The sequence below is a fragment of the Triticum aestivum genome, unplaced genomic scaffold (assembly GCF_018294505.1).
Source record: "Triticum aestivum cultivar Chinese Spring unplaced genomic scaffold, IWGSC CS RefSeq v2.1 scaffold183424, whole genome shotgun sequence".
Classification (NCBI taxonomy): domain Eukaryota; kingdom Viridiplantae; phylum Streptophyta; class Magnoliopsida; order Poales; family Poaceae; genus Triticum; species Triticum aestivum.
In genome coordinates, this window is record NW_025229966.1 from 1 (window position 1) to 16,199 (window position 16,199).

General features: G+C 42.9%; 1 long non-coding RNA gene across 1 annotated transcript; it reads left to right on the top strand.

The window, feature by feature from the left end:
• Positions 1-108: 108 nt before the first annotated feature.
• On the top strand, positions 109-13,327 carry LOC123175220 (uncharacterized). Its single transcript, XR_006487693.1, has 5 exons — positions 109-216; positions 7,276-7,323; positions 11,357-11,392; positions 12,188-12,262; positions 12,964-13,327. It is a non-coding gene; the product is annotated as an uncharacterized lncRNA (long non-coding RNA).
• The last annotated feature ends 2,872 nt before the right edge of the window (positions 13,328-16,199 follow it).

Consider the following 16,199-nt stretch of genomic DNA (forward strand, 5'->3'; position numbering starts at 1 on the left):
TGGAGGGAGTATGAAATGCAAATTTGGTTTACAGTTACCTAAATATTTGAATATTAGTTTGGAACATCTGTTAGCTGTTTTTTGTGACTTTTAGGGTTTCAAAATACTTATGTTCTGTCAATCATTATTCTACAGGTTATTTTAAGTGTTGAGGCTGTCAACTCATATATTGCATGGGATTTCTCGTTGCAACAAGGGGCCCTCAGCACACTGCTGGTACTCTGTCCAACCCCTACTGCCAAGAAACACAAAATGATTAGCAATTTCCTATTGTGTAGTCATAATCTTTATGCTACTTGGAGTTGATTTTAACTGTTTTGATTGCTGTGTTATACTTCTATGTGTTTTCAATAGCTTAGTGAGCATGAGCGTGGGTACCGGGGACTTCCTTATTTAATTACTTTATGCAAAGATATGACAATGTTGTGTTTATATAGTCTGATGTAACCAATCTGTTAAGATCATGCCGGAGCTATCCAGGTACAAAGATATTCATCCAACTAACCCAACTACGGAGATATATATGCATTGTGCCGACTCCTTTCCTGAGTATGCCCTGTGGTATGGCTAGTGCTCCTTATGCGCCGCCTCCCCGTGAACCGCACATACTGTCCTTAAAAATATGACTTACAATTAAAACTATTATTGTATGTGTCCCCTCCGTTTCTTTTTACTCTGAATATAAGATTTGTCTGAAGTCAAATTTCATAAAAGTTTGTCCAACTTTATAGTAAAAATATCAACATCCACAATACTTAAGTCATACAATATGAAAATTAATTTCATGATGCATATAGTGATATTGATTTTGTATTATCAATGTTGGTATTTTTACTATAAATCTGATTTTAGACAAATCTTATATGCGGAGTAAAAAGAAACGAAGGGAGCATATATGTTAATATATTAACAAAATGATTACATGTTTTATATTTATTAAACTCTTCCGTGTGTAGTTCCATCTCTAACAACCATGATAGTTCTATCCAACATTATACTTTGTAAGGTATGTTAATACAACAACAACGACAAATCCTTTAGTCCCAAACAAGTTGGGGTAGGGCTAGAGCGGAAACCCATCAGATATCACAACCAACTCATGGTTCTGGCACATGGATAGCTAGCTTCCACGCACCCCTGTCCATGGCTAGTTCTTTGGTGATATTCCAGTCCTTCAGATCTCTCTTTACGGACTCCTCCCATGTCAAGTTTGGTCTACCCTGACATCTCAACATTATCAGCATGCTTTAGCTGTCTCTATGCCCTGAAGCTTCTGGAGGCCTGCGCTCAATATGCCCAAACCATCTCAAACGATGTTGGACAAGCTTCTCTTCAATTGGTGCTACCCCAACTCTATCCCGTATATCATCATTCTGGGCCTGATCCTTCCTTGCGTGGCCACACATCCATCTCAACATGCGCATCCGGCATCTCCAGTACACCTAACTGTTGAAACATGTCGCCTTTTAGTCGACCAACGCTCAGCATCATACAACATTGCGAGTTGAATCACCAGAACCCGCCTTTTAGCTTTTGTGGCACTCTCTTGTCACAGAGAATGCCAGAAGCTTGACGCCACTTCATCTATCCGGCTTTGATTCGAGGGCTCACATCTTCATCAATATCACCATTGTTCTGCAGCATTGACCCCAAATATCAAAAGGTGTCCTTCTGAGGTACCACCTGCCCATCAAGGCTAACCTCCTCCTCGCGCCTAGTAGTATTGAAACCACACCTCATGTACTTGGTTTTAGTTCTACTAAGCCTAAAACCTTTCAATTCCAAGGTTTGTCTCCATAGCTCTAACTTTCTATTGACCCCCTTCCGACTATCACCGACTAGCGCCACATCATCCACAAAGAGCATACACCATGGGATATGTCCTTGTATATCACTTGTGACCTCATCCATCAGCAAACCAAAAAGATAAGGGCTCAAAGCTGACCCTTGGTGCAGTTCTATTTTAACCGGGAAGTCATTAGTGTCGCCACCACTTGTTCAAACAATTGTTACATGTCCTTGATGAGGGTAATGTGCTTTGTTGGGACTTGGTTTTCTCCAAGGGAGACATGTATAACCATCAGACTTCCTATGAACATCTGGACTATCTATAATCACTTTATTCAAAGCTAATAAGCCAAAATCCAGAGTCAAACCTGTTAAGGTAGTAGGAGTACTTGGTTGTGGGCTTAAACCTTTCCTCGAGGGCAGACAAATAAGAGCAAGATTAATAATATAGCCGACTGCTAGCTCTATCTTTGTGCCACCTCACTTATAGCCAACCTAAAAGCCCATTCATATAATAGTTGTTGACTCTATACACTATGTAGTTAATGCTTGACCCCACCTTCTCTCACAAAGTGTATTGGAGTTCGTGCTGCAGCCGGATACAAGTTTACAGCCCATCCCTCTTCTCTCTCCTCTCCCCTCTCCTCCACATCATCATAATTCTGAGGTGGCAATCCTTATAGCCCGCTTATGTCACCCTATTATACTTGCTCTAAAGTCTGCCATGGCAGCCCTTTTATCGAGTTGTTCTGTTAGCGATTTTTTAGGCTGTTTTAGTTAGGCCAGGAGGATGCCGTATGTGCGTCACTGGCATGATTGTAGGGTGTCGTTGAAGCAGCACAAAGGTTGTGGAGGAGCAAATCCACCTTGCTGCTACAATGTGTACAACACAAGTGATGAAGGAACTACTTCAACGTATTGTGCTAGATATCACTCTAGAGGCGAATGTAGGCCGATATGGCAGCAAGAGTTGAATCCAGAACTCCTAGAGCACAAGATCTACTCCAAGATCTTAGATAAGAACAACAAGTTTTATTATAGGTAGTGGGTACATAGTCTGGTTCAAAGTAGAGGTGAGGACCTCTATATATAGGGCTTTGGGAAGCCTTCACATACTTTTACTTATAGCTGGTATACTCTAGAAAACATTATTTAAGTTTCACCATTCTACTCATAGCTACTCACAACTAGAAGATTCTAGAAAACAGTAGGTAGGATAAAAAAGAAAAGAAAAGAAATACTACACTAGAGTGGAAGCATCTAGAAGTAGCCAAACAAATCTGACATACGATTTTTTTCTCATCTAGTGTTGTTTGGAACTCGCCCTCGAGTTATCTTCATAGAGCGCTTCTTCTGGATGGTAGGGAGTCAAAGTCCGCAACATTGAAAATGTTGGATATGCCCATGTCGCTTGGAGATCTATCACATAAGCATTATCATTTATCTTCCTCATGATAGAGAAGGGCCCATACCTTTGCTGCCTAAGCTTCCCCTTAACACCTAAAGGCAGCCTCTCTTTTCGGAGGTAGACCATCACCTTATCACCAACTTGGAATGATTTTGGCCTCCTTTTGCAATCAGCAAGTTGTTTATATTTCTGATTTTGTGCTTCCAGAACACCACGAATCTCTTCAAATAACTCGGTGTAATTATCAGCAAAGGACAATGCTGATTTTGAGTTTCCTCTTGATGGTAGCTTCACCAGGTCCACCACATGTGTTGGAACTTTAGTGTAGACAATGGAAAAAGGACTCCTTCCTGTGGATCTATGCTTGGAGTTATTGTAGGAGAACTCTGCAAGAGATAGAGCCAAATCTCATTGTCCCTTTCTTTCTCCACAAATGCAACAGATCAGATTACCCAAAAACTTGTTCACCACTTCTGTTTGTCCATCTGTTTGTGGATGAACGGTGTCGTCAAGCGATGAAACCAGACCATACTCGGCATGGCGCCCAACATGTTTTGGGGGGCGACGATGCTCATGGCCGTCTTCATCTTCAATTGGTCCTTTACTCGAAGCGTCGACGACATGACACCGTACGAGGCGTGGCACGGTGTGAAGCCTGACGTACATTTCCTTCGTGTTTTCGGGTGTGTAGGCCACGTCAAGATGGCGCACCCTCATCTGAAGCTCGATGATCGGAGTTCACCTATGGTCTTCATCGGCTACGAGACCGGCTCCAAGGTGTACATGATGTATAACCCTGCCTCAAAGCACGTGCACATCTCCCGCGATGTCATCTTTGACGAGGTGCTGTAACTGGGAGGCGTCGGGGGAGCCGTCGACGAGCATGGTTGTGACTAAAACGAGATTTGCTCCTGTGGCCCAGATGAGAACTGTTCGCACCCTTCTCACGGTGGCTTCTATTCGCCAATGGTCTGTCTCTCAGCTTGATGTCAAGAATGTTTTTCTTAATGGTGAGTTGCCTGAGGAGGTATACATGCAGCCACCACCACCACCCGGGTATTCTATTCTGTTCATGATGGCATGGTAGGCAGTGTTCGCCGCTCTCTCTATGGCCTTAAGCAAGCCCCTCGTGCTTTGTTTGAGCATTTCGTCTCAATGGTGACTGCGGCTGGTTTTTCGGCGAGTGCTCATGATCCCACGCTTTTTGTCCACCCTACCTCTCGTGGTCGGACTCTTCTTCTATATGTCGACGACATGATCATCACTGGCGACAACTCTAAGTACATTGCCTTTGTGAAGGCTCGTCGTAGTGAGCAGTTTCTTATGTTTGATCTTGGTCCTCTTCGCTACTTTCTTTGGATTGAGGTTTCTTCCGCCTCTAATGGCTCTCAAAAGAGAAGTATATTCACGATCTTATTGCTCGTGTTGCTCTTACTGATGAGCGCTTTTGAGGCTTCGATGGAGCTCAACGTCCACCTCCGTGCTTCCGACGGTGACCCTCTGTTTGACCTGATGCGCTGCCGTTATCTTGTTGAGAGTCTTGTCTATCTAGCTGTTACTCATTTGGATATTTCCTCATCCCATGTCTATCTAGCTGTTACTCATTTGGATATTTCCTCATCCCATTCACATTTTGAGTCGGTATGTCTCTGCTCCACTTTGGTCCACTACTGGCACCTCCTTTGTGTTTCACAGTATCTTTGTGGGACTCTCTCTCACTATCTCTTTTTTCTACCCTCTAGTTCGTTCCATCTTTAGGCCTATTTGGATGCTACTTGGGCTAGCGATCCTTCGGATTGACAACCCCTTTTTGCTTACTGTGTTTTTCTTGGTGGTTCTTTCATTGCCTGCAAGACGAAGAAACAGATTGCAGTTTTCATTTGAGTGCAGAGGCTGAGTTGCGTGCTATGGCTCTTCTAACAGAAGAGCTGACTTGGCTACGGTGGTTGCTTGAGGATTTTGTTTGTCGCTACACCCATTCCTCTTATTTTCAACAGTACATGTGTTATTAGTATTCACACGACTCTGCGAAGCATGAGCTCACCAAGCATATGGTGTTGATGGTTCCTTTGTGCGCTCCAGTGTGCAGGATTAGATGATTGCTCTTCAGTATGTGTCTTCCGAGTTACAGTTGGTGGATTTCTTCATGAAGGCATAGACTAGAGCATAATGGCTTTTATCTCTCCAAACTCAGTGTTGTTGACCCGCATGAGTTTAAGAGGGGTGTTAGAGTTATAATAGTGTTGTGTAGCTTTTGTATTTTCCCTGTTGTATAAGGGAATTTCTGCACATTTCCTACACTTGTACATGTATACATACTGGCCTATGGCACCGTGGAATTACAAGTTGTTCCCATAACACCTGGATGTGCAATTTTGCAGAAAATGGCTACTTTCTTCTCCACACTATAAATACCCCTTCCCACTTCAGATAGGGTTACCTCTTGAGTATTTCTTCCATATGTACTTTGGAGAAAGATTTTGATGTAGGGTGGAACCCTAATGGATGATCTTTTCACACTTGGAAGGGGGAAAAGGGATGAACAACAAGAACAACAAGAGGAAATCACTCAAACAAACCCAAATCACACATCCACTAGAATAGCATACATGAGATCCACAAGTATACAAGAACAATCAAGGGAAAATAGCACAAAGGTAAGGTTCTTCCCACTCCAAAGGAGGTGAGGTCTTGATGATAGTCTTCTCCAGGAGGTCTTGATATCCACTTGGGATCTTCTCCTAGGAGGTGTTGATCTCCAAGAGGAGTGGTAGATGAGCAAAGCTCTCTCTAGATAGTCTCATACACTTTGCTAACCCTAATTTTGAGCTGGGGGACTAGTACTTATAGCCTAGGGAAGATTTGGCGGGAAAAGCAGGAGTACAAGGGTCATTTGCCCCTAATGCACGCAGGCATGGTCGGGGTGGTCTAGGCAACCGGGGTGGTCGACTGGGAGGAAGGTCCGGGCACCCGCGGTGTCCAGAAACTTTGCCCTCTGGTGGCCGGAAGTCCATTTGTCCGGGCACCCGGGGTGTCGGGAGAGCCTCCGGTGTTTCGCGTCTTGGACTTTCTCTTCCTTCCTCTTGTGGCTCCCCGTGGACTTGCTGATCCTTCCTTGCTTCTCCATGGTCTTCTCCTGATACCTAAGCATGCATAAAGTCTCCACTTGAGGTAGAAGTCATTTCTCACATGAGCTCAAAGGAAGCTCGAAGAGGAAAGAGGTAACCTCGGTTTCGATGGCATGTGCGTGGGCTCTCGTCATTGGTCCGCCTCGTGTTTGCGGTGGTGATGGAATATCCATGGGAATGGCCGTGGGATGCTCCGCATCAGATTTCCCAATCCCCCAATCTCATTTCCTTTGATTTTTGGAGAAATTCTTGAGGGTATTTGGGCTTTTTGGCTTTGGTTCCTTTTGTTCTAGCAAAAATGTTGGTCATTTTGACCAAGACTCTTCACCAAACACATCCTCTCGTAATAGTGCGGGATCCTTACCAACTCAACGAAAATAAAATAGAGCCTTCTCGAAACCTCTGGGCTTCTACGACTAGATCTATTCCTTTTGGGTTGTCGCCGATGACTCGACAATCATCATAAAGGGGACTAAAACCTGACAATGCAATTAACAAACACATTACTCCCTATAATTGTGTCATCAATACCAAAATATCATTAGGGGCCTAGATGCACTTTCAAGTCATCTTGGTCCTATCCAAATAGGAAAAACCCATTGGTCATCTCACTTATCGAAACACATACAAGAATACCTGACCGTGTCAGTTCAGTCCGTTGCAACAAATAATTACTCCCTCTGTAAACAAATGTAGGACGTTAATTAAACTGCGTAAACGTCCCACATTTGTTTACAGAGGGAGTAGGTATTAAGTATTATTTGTTCTGACTTTCTAGGAAAAGTTCCCGTTTTTCTCATTTCAATCCTTCAAACTTGACTGAAAAAAATAAATTGCGAATGATATTGTTATTTCACCTTCAGAAACTGGCAGTTTGATGTACATTTCTCTTCACTGTTGTATGTGATTTGTGTTCTTACAATTCTGAAGTGAAAACTTTTACCTGGACAGGATATTGGCTTTCATGTGGAGTACATAAGCCCGTCACGGGAGAAAACGGTAGGTTTTTAAATTTTGGGATAATGTGACTATGTTTTTTCTGTTCACGAAAGGAAATGAAATATCCTGAAGATATCTACAGTTTGTCATTTGTGGATATTGATGATATTAATTCAATTAGTAGTAGTATGACTGCAGTAGTTATCATGGTTTGGTGCTTAGATTCGAAGCTAGTTCCTAATGATTAAATAGTGCTGATTGTTGTCTTTTTAGTAGTTAAAAAAACTACTTTGTAACTGGCACACCTATACCTCAAATTACTTAAAAGGAAGCACTAGGAATCAGACTACCGATCCTTGCTTCCTATCAGACTAGTGCTAAGCCGTAGGATGAGATGTAAGACGGCCGTTGGATCCAGTACTAGGCCGTGCATGGTTCTTTGATTGCTTCCTAATAACTGCTTCTGGTTGGCTCTTTGATTGCTTCCTAATAACTGCTTCTGGTTGGCTCTTTGATTGCTTCCTAATAACTGCTTATAACTGCTTCTGGTTAGCACACACACACTCTCGCTAAACTCTGATTATGTTAATCCTGAAACGTGAAGCCCTCAGACTGCACGGAATCAAAGTTTGATTCCAATTTGCTTCCGATCTAGTGCGTCCATCTATGAGACCTTCCAGGATTGATACTTTTGTTTTCTTCATATGATTTGTTTCCCACATATGTGCTTCCATAAACTCAATATAATTTTGCTTCAACAAACAGTAGCCAAAGTAGTTTTGGTCTAACACAAATTCATTAGGAAATATGTGCTCATTATAAATGTTTACTCTGTATCTCCAATGAAGCAAGAATTTGTTTCTGGCAACCAGAAAATTTGCTTCCACTGAAAGGAAATTTGCATCAATGGTCAACAATTAAATATGCTTCCACTCAAACATAAAATGGTTTCCACGGTAGCAACTAGATTGTTTTCAAACGAACACAAAATTGCTTCTAAAGAAAAAGGAATCTGCTTCCATCCACGTAAAAGCCTAATACAATTAAAACAGAAAAAATAAATCTTATCCAAGGTCCATGTCTAAGAGACTAAGACGTATAGGAAGCGAGGGCATTGTCTTGGGCCGCGGCTGCACGATAGGGAATGTGTAGGCGAAGAATCACGAAATGAAAGCTGTCGCCATTGTGGTGACAGCAAGCAGCAGGGCTGCCACTGCAACCGATTGATCGCTTGGTTTGATGGTCGCGTGAGCTAGAGCTCACACGCTCTAGCGTGTGCCGCAATGCGTCCACGTCGTCATGTCAGTGGAGTACTTAGGAAAACGCCATCCTCAAGGGAAGCCTTAATCGCGGTTCCGCCCATGTCTCCACCACCTCCTCCACCGCCTTGAGATCGACACCGTCAACATCATGAGGAGAGGACAATACAACATGTTTAAGAAACTAGTGATACATGGTTGGCATCGTTCGGTGCAAAGCATCTGCACAACACGAAGCAACAATTTAATCTATCACAACATACATGATAGGCAATGGAAGCATAATAAAATTGAGGTGAAGAGAAAATTATATGTTGTAGGCAACATATTCATAACATGAAAGTAGGAAGCATGGCTTACATAAAAAGCAATGAGTCAATCTTTCACACCATACATGGGGCTTTCTTTAAATTTAAATGGTGCCAATAAACACAAAAAGGTAGAAGCATGAACTATGGAAGCAAACTACCTAGAGCAAAGAAACGTGTGTAGCATAATATGGATGCATGGAATATTACAATGGTGATAAAAATGAAAACAACGATTTAAGAAAAACAACATGAAGCATGGAAGCATTCTACCTAGACCGAAGAAGCATATGAGGTATAGTTTGGAAGCCCAATAAGTACGAAGACCTAAGATAACATCTTTCAACCAGCATGCCACATAAGGGCTCTTCAGCATACACTAAGGTTTCAAATGCTTCATTATCCCGGGTCAGCTGAAAACATAAGAAATGAAAGCATGTTACAACAACAATTTAAAAAAAATCTAGCATGGTTGTATAGAAGCAAAGCATCTACAACGGAGAAAGATGTAGTATTATATGGGAGCATGAACTTTTCCTATGGTTATAAGCAGGAGAAGCAAAAAAATGATGAATTCAGTATCAGCAGGCAAGGAAGCTTTATGCAGAAACCTTAGAAGCAAATGTACTGTCATATTGGAAGTTCCTGTTGCGGTTGGATGAAAATATGCTATACAGAAGATACATAGAAGATGTTCTTACAGACAGCCGGTTCAGATTGAAGCATAGAAAAATTACCACTGAAGCAAAACTATAATGTCCGGCCACCAAGGGGACGGATGTTTTTGACTCATCAACATATTGATTTTTGTAACTTTTGTCATTTGGAAGCAAAATATATAGGGTCCAGAAGCATATGTATAGCAATTTAGACTACAGAACTAAGAAGCACTAACATAGTAGTTAAGAACAGATCTAAACTTGGATGCAAGCATGGAAATTTGAAATCAGATCGAAACTAATATTACTCGGCAAGATTGGGAATCATATTAATTTCATTTGCATAAGAAATTAACCAAATTTCGTAGATTAAATAGTGATCCATTACACATCGGATGTAACACAGATACACAAATTAATCAAACCAAGTATTGCATCCAGAGTAATGTGAATCAAATCAAGTGGTGAAAAAAGAATCAAACCCTAGTTCAGGTGAGTACATGCCAGGGGCACAATGGCTGGGATATGTGTGCAGCTTCTTTGCCGAGCCGAAAAGGCGAACCAGCGCGGCGGGATGAATGGTGAAGGAGCAGGATCTGACGGGGAAGCGGGCTGGCAATGGGGGCGGCGCCGTCGGCGGTGAGAGCAGGGCTTGGCGGAGCAGACATGGGCGGGTTGCTGCAGCGGCTACCTCGAGCAGTTGTTGACGTCATAGAGTTCTGGGGCCTGAGGCGGATTGCGGTGGTGGCGGAGGTAGCCGTCGCGACGAGGGAGGTCGGCGAGCTTGAGGATGCGCTTGCCCGGGTGATGCCACACGGGTAGGGTGGATGGGTCGAACATGTGACGTAATCAGGTGTTTAGGATGGGGCAGGCGAGATTTCCTCGGGGCATTAATTTGGGCAGTTTGCTTAGAGTATAAGCCATGGGATTAGGAAAGCATCAACGGCACAGGACAAGTCTGAAAAAGTTCCCTATCAGACTACTGATTAGAAGTGTTTCCCTTACTTAAATGATTAATCAGTTGGCTAGTTGTTATCTCGGAAGAAACTTGAGCATTTCCATTTTGCAATGAAAAGTATTCAGAATCACACATCAAGTTGAACTAGCTTTTATATGTTTGTTTACCTAGTAGCGGACAGGTTGCCGCCTGTGGCTTTAAAAACCAGTCATTGTCTTTGTTAGATACATATGCCTGCAAGATCCTATACAAGAGAATATGTGTTGAGAGAATAGCTAAAATTATATCCGGGGTCCCACCCGAGTCCTACATGCCACCCACAAAGATGTTCAACCCAAGTCCAAGGTGGTCAACAAAAGTCTAAGCAAGCTCCATGAGCTGAAGCAAGCCGCCCGGGTCAACAAAGGTCCAACTGAGCCCTCATGGTCAACAAGTTGATGGAAGAAGAGAAGATAAAAGACTAAGTCAAAGATGGAGCCCAAGCCAGAAAGCTATGGTGGAGGGAATTCCTCCTCCCATGGGCCACAATTTCCCTCCTAGCCCACTAGGATCCCATTGACTCATAGACCAAAGATTACCTCTTTCTACCCTCCCACTTCCTCATCTCAAGGGTAGCCTTTGTCATTTGTCAACGATCCCTATGCTATAAATAGCTCCCCATGGGCATGTAACTCATTCACGCCCCACTTGAACAAACTCAAGAGTCCCCCCTACCCCCGCCTTAGAACTGACTTCCGAAATGGGGGTTGCGATTCGGAGTCCGAGAAACCTTGTAAGGCTCGGAACGTCGGGAGTCGTGGGACTTCGGAAGCAGCGATATTCTGACTGTTCCATATACATGTTCTATAAATTTATTTTGACCTTCATATGTGTTAATTGTTTTCTCTAATGAATGTATATGTTTTCCAGTTGATTCTTCCCTACCGACGTTATGAAGCTGACCAAGTGAGTTCACTTTAATGCTTATCCTCTTTTGCTTCGAAATATTCTACTTTTCAGGTTTGTGGTCCAATCAATATAGTTTTCATTCAAAGCAAGTTAGTTCCAAAAAAGGGTTTAATAGGTTATAGGATTAGCATGTTTATGTGTTCGACAGATCAGTCAAATTTTGTACTCCCTTCGGTCCAAATTAATTGTCACAGCTTTAGTACAAAGTATTATTCTTAGCATAGCAGTTTGCATGTTTAGGCTAGTGGAATACATCTTCGGCCGTCATAACATGGGCCACAGCGAGAGAACCACATGGTCTGTTGGCCGTTTGTATTATTATTAATGCAAACGGTAACCAGCCAATCAAAAGTATGAATCCCACCTTGATCTAGACCTTTGGTTCATCATCAGGTAATCAGAAACGTGTGCAGTCAGGCACCATAGTTGATTACTATTGTCCAACCACCCAAATTTATACCTCTATCCAACATTATTGATGTCATAGTCATTTGTTTTGTATATATTGCAATAAAATTTACTGTGGGGGCTCCCCTACAGTTTTGGTTCAGAAAAATGTGGAAACATATGGTTTTGCTAATAAATTGCTAGATGTACAATCCCAACCAGTTGACTAGGGAATGATTTAAACAGGGTAATGTTTGTCCTATTTTTGCTTTAATTATGCGACCGGCTTGCACAGGAAAAAACCCTGGGCAAGAGTACTGTTGCTTTAGCTTTTAGCAGCCATGGTGTAAGAGTAAAACCCGTATCTGCTCTTCTAATGCTTAACATTTCGTTTGTCCTGCACAGGGTAACTTTTGCACTGTTTTCGCTGGATCGTACAAGCTTGTATGGGACAACTCATATTCAACATTCTTCAAAAAGGTATTGATTGGAATCCTGTTCATCATTTACAGTTTGTATATTTAGTGACTTGACTTTTTAGCCATTTCCTATTTGTTTATAATGTCCTGGAGAAACTGTAACTCCTTTTCCTGATTTGCATCTAGCAAGCATCTCAGTTCATCTCCAAGACTGCTAGAATTTCTGCCTAAACTATGAAGTAATAAAATATATAAGGCTAACACATATTGCTTCGTAATAACTACTGCTTATGAAACCCACTGGCAGTGTGTTTACTAGGTTCAGTTTCTGTGACTATTGCTGGAACCACCCATGCTGGACATGGATGGTATGACCCTTCTTTTGCCGACTATTTTGAAGAAACTCCCTAAATCATGGATATTACAGATTGCAAAAGGCCTGGGTAGCACAAAATTTGAAGAATATGGAAACAGAAGCAAAAGGCAAAAAATGGGTGAAGGAGAAAAACTCTAGAAATTAAACCGGTCAAGTCCTGGGGCATCAAAAGTGGAAGAAACTCCCTAAATCATGGATATTAAAGATCGCCAAAGGCCTGGGTAGCACAAAATATGAATAATATGGAAATAAAAGCAAAAGGCCAAAAATGAGTAAAAGGAGAAAAACGCTAGGAATTAAACCGGTCAACTCCTGGGACATCAAAAGATACCCCCCCCCCCCCTTCTCTTCTGATAATGATTGTCCATTCCATTTGCATATGCCAGACTCTCCGGTACAAGGTGGATGCAGTGCCTCCGGTCACCGAGACAGAGTAGCCGTGCAGATGCAGCCGAAGCCCTTATACCATGTTGTAACCTTATTCTTTTGCCGACTGTGTTGCAGCAATTCTAATCTCGAGTTTCAACTACACGTGGTAGCCCACTGGTGTATGAGCGCAGAATATGTATCTTTCTGTGCAAATATGTTTACGATGACTTGCTGATGCATGAATGCATCTGTACTAGAAGTATTACTTTTTTTTATGTGTTTATAATTTCAGAATTATGGATGTGCCTATTTTCCTGATTGTCCGATTTATCAGAATATCTGTTGGACCTTGCATTTGAATCTAAGAGTCGTCTTCATTTACTCCCTAGTCAGTAGCAACGGCAGAGAATGTTCAACGAAGTGCTAGCATGTTTTTCTTTTGGAAGTCTGGCATTTTATTGATTAAGCAATAAAGTCATACAAAGTCTCCCAAGATACAATCTGGAACAGAATGGAAAACACACAACAAACTAGAGTTCTTAACATGGGCCACTACATTACAATGCTGGTGAACATGCTTGAAAGATGTAGAAGTAAAAGTATGCCTTCTTGTTTGATATATATCACCACGGAGTCCATATTAGATCGATCCCGTGTGTTGGAGTTAATTCGTTGCATCAAAGAGAGACAATCTGAGGCAAATATCACAGAATATCACATGTGTGAATCCTTTGTCGCTCGATGTAGTGCAAGCGCTTCTGCCGTTTCCGGATCGAAGTATCCAGTGATGGACTCGGATCGAAGTATCCAGTGATGGGCTCGGAACACGCCACGAGGCAATTTCCATCATGATCAAGAGCCACCACACCCAAACTGTTGAGATTAACAAAAATAGCAGCATCAGAATAAACTACTCCCTCCGTTCCTAAGTATTTGTCTTTCTAGAGATTTACCGAAAAAGGCTTTCGCCCCGCTTTATAGATAAAGTACACCGCCACAAAACACACAACCCCAACAGGTTCAGACACACACACCCAAGTAGCACAACAAAGTCATAAGGTACTGCTGAGGGCACAGCTCAACAAGCCTAAAGAAACAGAAAAGGAAACCGGGCGAGGCCGGGCGAGAGATTTCATCTCAACATAAACACGAACCTTGTATAAATACGCCAGTATCATCTCAACATAAACACGAACCTTCGCAACAGAAACACATGGATGGTGATAAATAGCTTCATTTCTTGCCGCATTTCTGGATTCCCATACGCAAGAATAGTGGCTTCCCGGTCAGAAGACCGAAGAAAGTCAAATAGCCACTGCATGGTAGAACAAAAATCCGAGCGGCACAAATTAATATTGAAAGAATATTTTACGCCATCCCAGATGGCATGAGCATGGGGGCAGGACAGGATGGTGTGTTCAATACTTTCGGGTCTGCAACAGAAACAAGCTCGAGCTGGAACCTGACGCCGAAGAAGTTGTTCATCGGAAGGCAAGCAATTATGCGCGGAACGCCAGGGCACAATCTTCATCTTACCAGGAGCTTTGATCCACCAGATGGATTTCCAAAATTTCTCTTCATTAGCTCTATCAGAAGAGCTAGTAAGAAACGATTCGAGCGCTTCAGTCGTCCGGTGGACTTCGGACTTCTGTCATTTTCGTTCTGTGATGGTTGTGCCAGATGTCCGGAGGAAGCCTCATTTGCTTGATCCTTGTACTTGGTGTCCTCGCCATCTTGTCCGTTGGATGTAGTTGCTCCGTGGCTTTCCTTTAAGTATCTGATCACATATAAGCTCTTCGCTTGAGGTAGTAGCCATGCCTCATATGTGGAATGTGTTAGTTCGGAAAGGAGTAAGTTCACCTTAGCTTCGATAGCCCTTGCTCGAGCTCTAGTCATTGGTCCATGTGGTTTCGTGGGAGATGAAGGTAGGTCCATGTGGATGACCGTAGGATGCTCTGCATCATCTTTCCCCTTGGGAAAGATCCGACCTCGGATCAAAATCCTCATCACCATTGACGGAAGATAGGCCCTTGACGTTGAAGATGTCACTAACATTGTACTTGTCGCGTGGGATGTCGATCTTGTATGCATTGTTGTTGTAGCGTTCTAGCACCTTGAAGGGTCCGTCGGCCTGAGGTAGTAGCTTGGACTTACGTTCGTTGGGGAAGCGGTCCTTGCGAAGGTGTATCCACACAAGATCTCCAATGTTGAATATCATGGGTTTCTTGTTGATGTTGAGCTTGGTCGCAAGTCATTGTACTTGGCGCTCGATTGTTTGCCTTGTATCTTCATGCACCTTCTTGAGAAAGCTCGCACATGCACGCTCGTCCATGTTGATGCGCTCTTGTAGTGGTAGCGTAGAATGTCCAATGGGGACAAAGGATTGAAACCGTAGACGACCTCGAAGGGGGACTTTCTAGTAGTCGAATGTCTTACTCGACTGTAGGCGTACTTGGTGATGGGTAAGCACTCCTCCCACTCCTTAATGTTCTTCTTGATCAACATGCTTAGGAGAGTAGAGAGCGTTTGGTTGGTGATCTCTGTTTGGCCATCGGTTTGTGGGTGGTGTGCCGAAGAGAAGTGTAGCTTGATTCCGAGCTTGACGCAAAGCGTCTTCCAAAAGTAACTAAGGAACTTAACGTCGCGGTCCGACACGATAGTCTGGGCACTCCATGTAGACGCAAGATTACCCTACAAAAGAGATTTGCAACATGTGAAGCATCGTCTATCTTGTTAATGGAATAAAGTGTGCCATCTTAGAGAAACAGTCCACAACAACAAATACCAAATCTTTTTCATTTCTAGTTCTAGGAAAACCAAGCACAGTCCATACTAATATCTTCCCATGGGTGATACGGAATAGGAAGTAGCATATATAAACCATGTGATTGAGCTTTAGACTTAGCTTTGCGACATGTAAAGCATCGGTTGGTGTAGCGAGAGACATCACGGAACATCTAGGGCCAAAAGTAGTTCTTGGAGAGCGTGACAAATGTCTTGTCGCGTCTGAAGTGTCCCATAATGTTGGGGAACGCAGTATTTCAAAAATTTTCCTACGATCATGCAAGATCTATCTAGGAGATGCATAGCAACGAGAGGGGAGAGTGTGTCTACGTACCCTCGTAGACCGAAAGCGGAAGCGTTAAGTAACGCGGTTGATGTAGTCAAACATCTTCGCGATCCAACCGATCAAGTACCGAACGCATGGCACCTCCACGATCTGCACACGTTCAGCTCGATGACGTCCCTCGTA